Here is a 7,618-nt window from a genome sequence, read left to right as displayed (position 1 = left end):
GCCAGTTGTGTTAAAGTAAACACATAGCACCATGTGTGGTAAAAACAAACAGACAGTAACAGCCGGGTAGTGAAAACAAATGAATACATTACTAGTTTATTTATTTACTACACTATGCTTTTTTAAAAAAAAGATTTACTTATTTTATTTGAGTACACTGTCTCTGTCTTCAGACACACCAGAAGAAGACATCAGATCTCATTACAGATGGCTGTGAGCCACCATGTGGTTGCTGGGATTTGAACTCAGGACCTTTGGATGAGCAATCCGTGCTCTTAATCACTGAGCCATCTCTCCAGCCCCTACACTATACTTTTATGCATTAACATCTTCTCACTTTTAAAAACTAGTTTACTGTAAAGTTGTATGCCAGTCTTTGACTCATTCTTAGATCACTTGTCGGGTGGGCAGAATACGAATGGTCCCAAAGGCTCCTGTGTGGATGTTAGGTCACCTAAGGAATGGAACCCTTTCATAGGAGAAGGATTAGGAGGTGTGGCCTTTTGGGAGTAGGTGTCACTTTTTGAAGGAAGTATGTCACTGAGTGGGAGCTTTGCTGTTTCAAATGTCTAGGCTAGGCCCTTTCTAATAAGCTAAGGACCAGGATGTTCCTCTTAGCTACTTCTCCAGCACCACCCCTGCCTGTCGCCATGCTCCCTGCCACCATGTCCCCTGCCATGGTGATAATAGACTAAGCCTCTGTAACTGTAAGCCAGTCCCAATGAAATCCTTTCCTTTATAAGAGTTGTTGTCATCATGGTGTCTCATCACGGCAATAAAATAATGACTAAGACAACTTGATCGCACTGTTTTCTCTGGTATTTTATTTAAGCTTGTGTTACGTTATTTATTATGGTTCTAGAAAAATGCTGCTGCTACCATCACCACCACCCCCCCACACACACACACAGACACACACACACCCCATATAGCCTAGGTATACAGTGGAATATACTATTAGATTTCAGTAAGTACACTCTCTGATGTTTGCAAAATAATGCAATCACCCAGCAATAGAACATATCTTGAATACAAAGATCTCAGTTTGGAGCACCCAAGCTTTGAGATACATTTCTACATATGAATGAATGATAAATCTTATAAGAAGCAATATAAATGTCCAAAGAACCCATCAATAGTCAGTGTGTGAAACCTTTGGGGAAGATTAGAAGGGCTTTGTGCAATGTGTGTGCGTGTGTGTGTGTGTGTGTGTGTGCGTGTGCGTGCGTGCGCACTTGCATACGTGTGATAGAGGCGCATTTCAAGCTCTCTTTTGAAAGTTCGCCCTTTCTTGATTATATTCTCCTATATCCCAAGCTTCACAGAGAGGTTCCTGCCTCTCTGACTAAAGTAAATATAGCAGAGTAAGACTTATTTATTCCTCTCGTGGGGTTTTAACTAGAAGGCAACACAGAACCTCTTCAGAGACAGATGTATAGAACACACAGAACCACTATAATAATGGCAGCAAGTACATAGTAGGACAGAAAAACCAAAAGCTAGACTGCAAGGATTAATGACACTCTAGTTTCCATTGCAGGGCATAAAAGGAAACACGGTCCTGAAAATGACCCAAATCACCAAGATGTTTGAAACTTTAATCCGTGTACTATACTTTCCAGATTTCTGTGGGAGTTTTGGCAAATTAACTGGGTGCCCAAGTCCTATCTAAAAGGGGATCACTTGGGTTAAGAAATAATTACTGGGTTGGGATTTAGCTCAGTGGTAGAGCGCTTGCCTAGCAAGCGCAAGGCCCTGGGTTCGGTCCCCAGCTCCGAAAAAAAAAAAAAGAAAAAAAAAAAAAAAAAAGAATTACTATAGTAACTTCTCATTTCTTATGTCAAAACATTTAATACCCATCTCTGTTTTCAGTTTTTCCATTTCTTCCATTACTAGGAAGAAAAATGATCTGAATTTTGTCCTTAACAGTAGGCTTACCATTCTACTCTCTAACACTCCCTTGCATCTAAACAGAACTGATAAAAACATGATTGTGTTCGAAAATCATTTTCCAAGTAGAATATCCCTGTCTTTGAGAATGATATTCTCACCATTGGCGAGTCATTCCTTATTCATGTTACAGAATCTGAGAGAAATCATCTTCGTCTTTAGAAGCTGGTGCTACCCAAGGAATCTGTACTTAGACATAAATAGACATGTGGACCTGAACGTAGACTAATACGCCAATTCAGTCTACTGTTTAACCATTCATTGGCATTAGTGCTATTTAACGTGAAGCACACGGGATAGAGATGGATGAGAAGTTCAGGAGATGGGAGAAATGACATGTCTAGAATGTCAGGTTTAATCCAAAAAGAATTCTGTGGAGAATGGACCACAGAAAGGATAGGCATTGGTCAGTCATGAGGAAAGTGAAGACCATAAAGTGTGGATAATGGAATGGAGTTGGGAGAAAAAAAAACCTACAAAAATGTCGCTAATGTTCTCTCTCACGTACCATGAAGACTAGCCAAAATATCTTTTTATTTGAAATCACTGCCTTACTGAAAGCTGACCAGAAACAAACAAATGTACACTACCCCAAAACAACAACAACAAAAATATACTATTTACCCTGGAAATTTAAAGTGAGTTTAATTAAAACTATGTTTTAAAAACGTGTGGGTAGCCAGGCATGGTGTCACAAGCCTTTAATCCCAGCACTTGGGAGGCAGAGGCAGGTGGCTCTCAGTTCAAGGCCAGCCTCACCTATAGAGTGAATTCTAGGACAGCCAGGGTTACACAGAGAAACCCTGTCTCAGAAAACAAACGAATAAACAAAACTTGTGGGTTAGGTTTAAGAGAGGCAAGAGCTTAGCATAGTTCCCTGAGAGGAGAAACAGAGGAGGCTGGTACAGCCTTGGTATAGACACACAAAGGCTTAAGAAGGTGCCAGAACCCAGCCAGAAAGCCAGATGAAGTGGGTTACAGACAAGGGCTGTGGCCTTTGTTAGAGGAACAAAACCAAGCCAGCTACCAAGCCAGCTCTCAGTGACCTGGCAGACAAGCAAGTGTGGCAATAAATACACTAACCTTGGACTCCTCTGAGTTTCCTGTGTCCTGCTGGGAGTTCTAATGCACAAGCCCAGACTGGTATAGGAAGACCAGTGGCAAGGGCATCTGACTCATTTCCACAAAGCAAGAAAAAGACTTTATTTTCTCTTTATAGAATATATTTTTTATTTTTTAAAGATTTATTTTTATTATTTCTAAGTAGATGTCTGTGTCTCCATGTGGGTAGGTGTGTGCATTTGAGTGTAGGTACCCAAAGAGGCCAGTGACATGGGATCCATCCCCTGGAGCTGGAGTTACCGATGGCTGTGAACTTCCTGATATATGACTGTTGAGAACTGAACCTGGGTCCTTCTAGAAGAACAAGTGCTCCTAAAAGTTCTCCAGGCCCCCAGATGGACCTTTAATAAATACTTCTTCAGTTCAAGCTAAGTTAATGATTTTCTCTTCCTCCCCTCTACCGCTCCTCCACCAAGCTTTCAGGTCAAGGAAGAATTTGTACAAGTGATAAATTCTGGGTGTAAAATCACACCTCACACTGAAGACAAAATAAGACAAGTGTAAAGGGCCCCAAACTTACAACACATTTTGATTAGTTTCTGCAACTTTATTCAATAAGCTGTACCCACGCAACCAAACTAAACTATTCCTAAGCAAAAACCATAAAATACCAGGACCGTGAAAAATATCTTTTGGTGCTGAAAGTCTTTATTTGCCTTGGTAACACACATTCAGCTTACAGAAAAATTTTACACACACGGGGTAGACAAGACACACACACACACACACACACACACACACAGAGAGAGAGAGAGAGAGAGAGAGAGAGAGAGAGAGAGAGGCATGTACACATGCACGTGCGTCTACAGCCATCAAGCAAATGGACAAGCAACAGCTACAGTCCATGGTTTCATGGGAAATAATAGCGTGCTTCCGGTCAGAGTAACTGCAGTGGCCACAGCCCACACATGACAGAGTGATGTCCTGACATTCCAAGTCTGGTGGAGGGTAGAAGGTATTTATAGAGTTGTGTTTTCTATGCCGTAACAGATTATTATAATATAGAATTAAGAGTTCCTCATAATTGTTCTCTCGCTGGGAAGACACACTGAGCAACTCCTAGAAGAGAAACCATTTCACTGCTCAGAGGTTCAGTCCATCATCATCATGGTGAGGAGCATGGCAGCCTGCAGGCAGACATGGTGTGGGAGAAGTAGTTGAGAGCTGCGTCCTTAGCCAGAGGAGGGGGCAGGGGGGAGGCTAGGCCTGCTGTGGGCTTTTGACACCTCAAAGGTTTGACTCTAACAAGGCCACACCTCCTAATCCTTCTAATTCTTCCTCTTCCTTAGTGGCTGAGGAATATTCAAATATGTGATCCCGTGGGGGTCAGCTTCATCAAGCCACCACATCCAGGTAGCAAATAATTATTTCAAAGCTCCAACTCTGAGTTTTCCCACTTTTGAACCAAAATTTCAACATGGTTTGTACAACCAAGGAACAAATTAGTTGATCTTTACTAGGAACTAGTGCTGCTTTAGGCTGGGGCTGGGGCTTGCTGGAGGGGTGTTTTGGGTTTGGTTGGTTGGTTGGTTGGCCGGTTTGTTTCTTCCTGCTCTCCTTGGAGCTCTGAGTCTTTGAGCAGATAGTTTTATTTATTTATTTTTGTAAAACAATGAAGTCGTAATGGGAAGAACAAAGTCAAGACAGGGATAGATGATGAGTGTAATTTTTTTTTCCCCAGAAAGCCTTTGCTTTCATTCTCTGACTGAAGAAAAAAGAAGGATGCTGCATGAGACGGGCTCCTCGAGTGTTCACAGAGATTCGCTGCCACCGCTGTCTTTGAAGCCAATGATGAAGGTACCCAGGGCTTTGTGGCTGTTAGGCTTTGAGAGCTGCCGTCGCAGATAATGAGTCCCCGTACTGACGCTTGGCTTGGCTTAATGACGGCAAGGCGAAGTTAGGGACTTCATTATCCACTGGATGGTTAATGTCTGCCTAAATTCAGCGTTGTCACTGAAGAGTGATTAGACCGTTAACTGAAGATATTCGTTTTTAAAAAATGTTGGATGATTGTGCTTCCTGCTTTTTCTCAAGCTTTTTCTCTGTTGTAGCCAAAGCAGAATTTCTTTTATGTGTGACAAGAGAAATCTAGGGGTGGAAACAACTAATGTCCACTCTGATGGTAAGTGCTTGTGAAACAGCAGTCCTTGCACACTCGTGATTTGCACTAAACAGCAAAAGCAGACTATCCCAAAGATATTATATTTATGATTGTGGGAGATAAGTATAAAATATCTTTAAAATATACCTTCCCATTTCATACTACAGATGTATAGAAACCATCTGATATTTTTAATCTAGAAAAAGCAGTGTTTAATCAATTTTTCTTTCCAGTGATCATTTTTTTTACATTTACCATGGATTTTATAAATGTTATTAATTTAATAAAAATAATAATAAGTTAATAAAGATAACAGTTATATTTTTCCTGTTCTTTGGAGTTTTTGCTTCTTCCCTTTTTAAGATTTCTATACCCTTATGTGAATGTGTTTCTTGACTAGAAAAAGAAACACAAGAAGGATTTCTGTTCTATTTGGAAGTTTGTAACTTAACATAACGTAAGGGAGATGGGTCAACCAACATGGCGCATGCCACGCGCGCATGAGTACCTGAGTACAGCATCCATGTGAAAAGCTAGGTACATACACATCTTGGTCACGGGTCATAGAAAATTAATCAGAATCTGGGTGGGAAGTTTCCTCCCTGCTGGCTGACTTTCCTACTGATGAAGGTGTTACACAGTCTGCTGGGGGAGAATGATCATCCACCTTCTTACTCGGTTTTAGATCCTGTGTACCTATGTGCTAGGCACGACCAACCCAGTGGGCTAACAACTGGAAATCTTGTCCAGGGTAACCAAACCCTTTGTGGTTGGATTTGGTGGTTGCGTCCCAAGAGGGAGTCCACGGTAAACCTGTTCAACAGCTTGAGCCTGAGGAGGTCATAGGCCCTAGAAAGGAGGCCACTGGCATTGTTTTGTTAGATAGATATTGTTGTGGAATATATTTAATCTCAATCAGGGGCTTCTACCCTGCCTTTGATTATTCAATTCCCAGATAAAAGACCTTTAATTTATAATAAGCCTTTTTCAGCACGAGAGCTGGGCAGATATCTATCTACTATGCAATCATGTCTATTTCCTTGCCAATATCCCCACTATATGATTTGCCATGTTTTGTCTGGACTGCTCTTAACTCCAATTATCTAGCCCTTCTGGGCATTATTTTAAGATTCTTACCCCATGGTGTCTTCTCTTCCCTCTGCCTTCCTCTCTCTTTGTAATGGTCTCCTTGTACCCCAAGCCTAGGAACACAAACCCCGACTATGTTTCTTCTTCCCAACTATTAGCTGTCCGTATCTTTATTTAACCAATCGTTTTAAATCAAGGAACAAGTCACACCGGACATGTGGATTCTCTCATTCCCAGAAGGAACCAGGCCTTGGGGGCCAGTATTTATCATTACAATGCATACCCAAAGACCCAAACCTACACAGGCTATGATGTGCCTGTCCTCTTGCCTCCTGAATAGTTATGCTTATGCCCACGAAACAGTGCTGCTGTCAGCTTTGATCAGAGAAGCTTCTTCTTGCAATGGTCATCAGGATCTCAAAGACTCAGAACCGGTCAAATGGAAGATCTGTATCCACCCAGGCAAGGCTCATGGATCATCACAGACGTAAGGACAGGGAAAAGAGTAAGGACCAGAAGAGGGGAAGACCGTGGGATGACGTGGTCGCTCCATTGTTTTGGACTTGCAGCAGCTGATTTCTTGTCAAGATCTTTACAAGACTGAGCCACTGAGCACTGAAAATGGGAGAGACTCACGGAGCCCACTCCTCCCTGATAATTTATAAGAAATTAATGCTTGATGTTGCAGAAAGGGAGAAGGGGGCATTTTCTTCAGTAGTGTGACCACTGCTAAGGCATCTATGCTTCTGTAAACAAACTCTCATCCACACTCTCAGATAACCCTGATAAAACTCACTGGGATGCATGGGTGGCTCCAAGTGTGTGTGTGTGTGTGTGTGTGTGTGTGTGTGTGTGTGTGTGTGTGTGTGTGTTGTGATTGCTCATTTTGTTAGATGTATATTATACCTTAACCAAAAATTGGGAATGAGTATGAATTATTATTTGGAATAAAAATAATAATAAAATAATAATAAAATAAATAATAAAAATTTCAAAATCTTAAAGTACAAAAAAAACTACAAAAGTCACAGAAATCTGAAAAAATAACAGTATTTACATGAACTAATTGTTTAATGTACTTCTGTAATACATAACCTTGATTTTACTTTTGCTTTGTGTTTTTGCAGTGCTGAGGATAAAATCCAAGGCTTCACACATGCGAGTGCTCTGCCAGCCATAATTTTGAAAAGCTTTTACTACCTACCCTTCACTCACCTCTCCACGTAACAATTTTTATAATACAATTTTCTGTACATAGAAGGGTGGACTTAATGTCTACAGCCTTTTTTCTAATTTCAAAATTTGTTTCTTATTATTGGTTATCTATATTCCTTTTTAATCTGAGTAAAAGGACAG

This window comes from Rattus rattus, chromosome 4 (genome assembly GCF_011064425.1).
Source record: "Rattus rattus isolate New Zealand chromosome 4, Rrattus_CSIRO_v1, whole genome shotgun sequence".
Taxonomy (NCBI): Eukaryota; Metazoa; Chordata; class Mammalia; order Rodentia; family Muridae; genus Rattus; species Rattus rattus.
Note: the sequence above shows the minus strand (reverse complement) of the source record.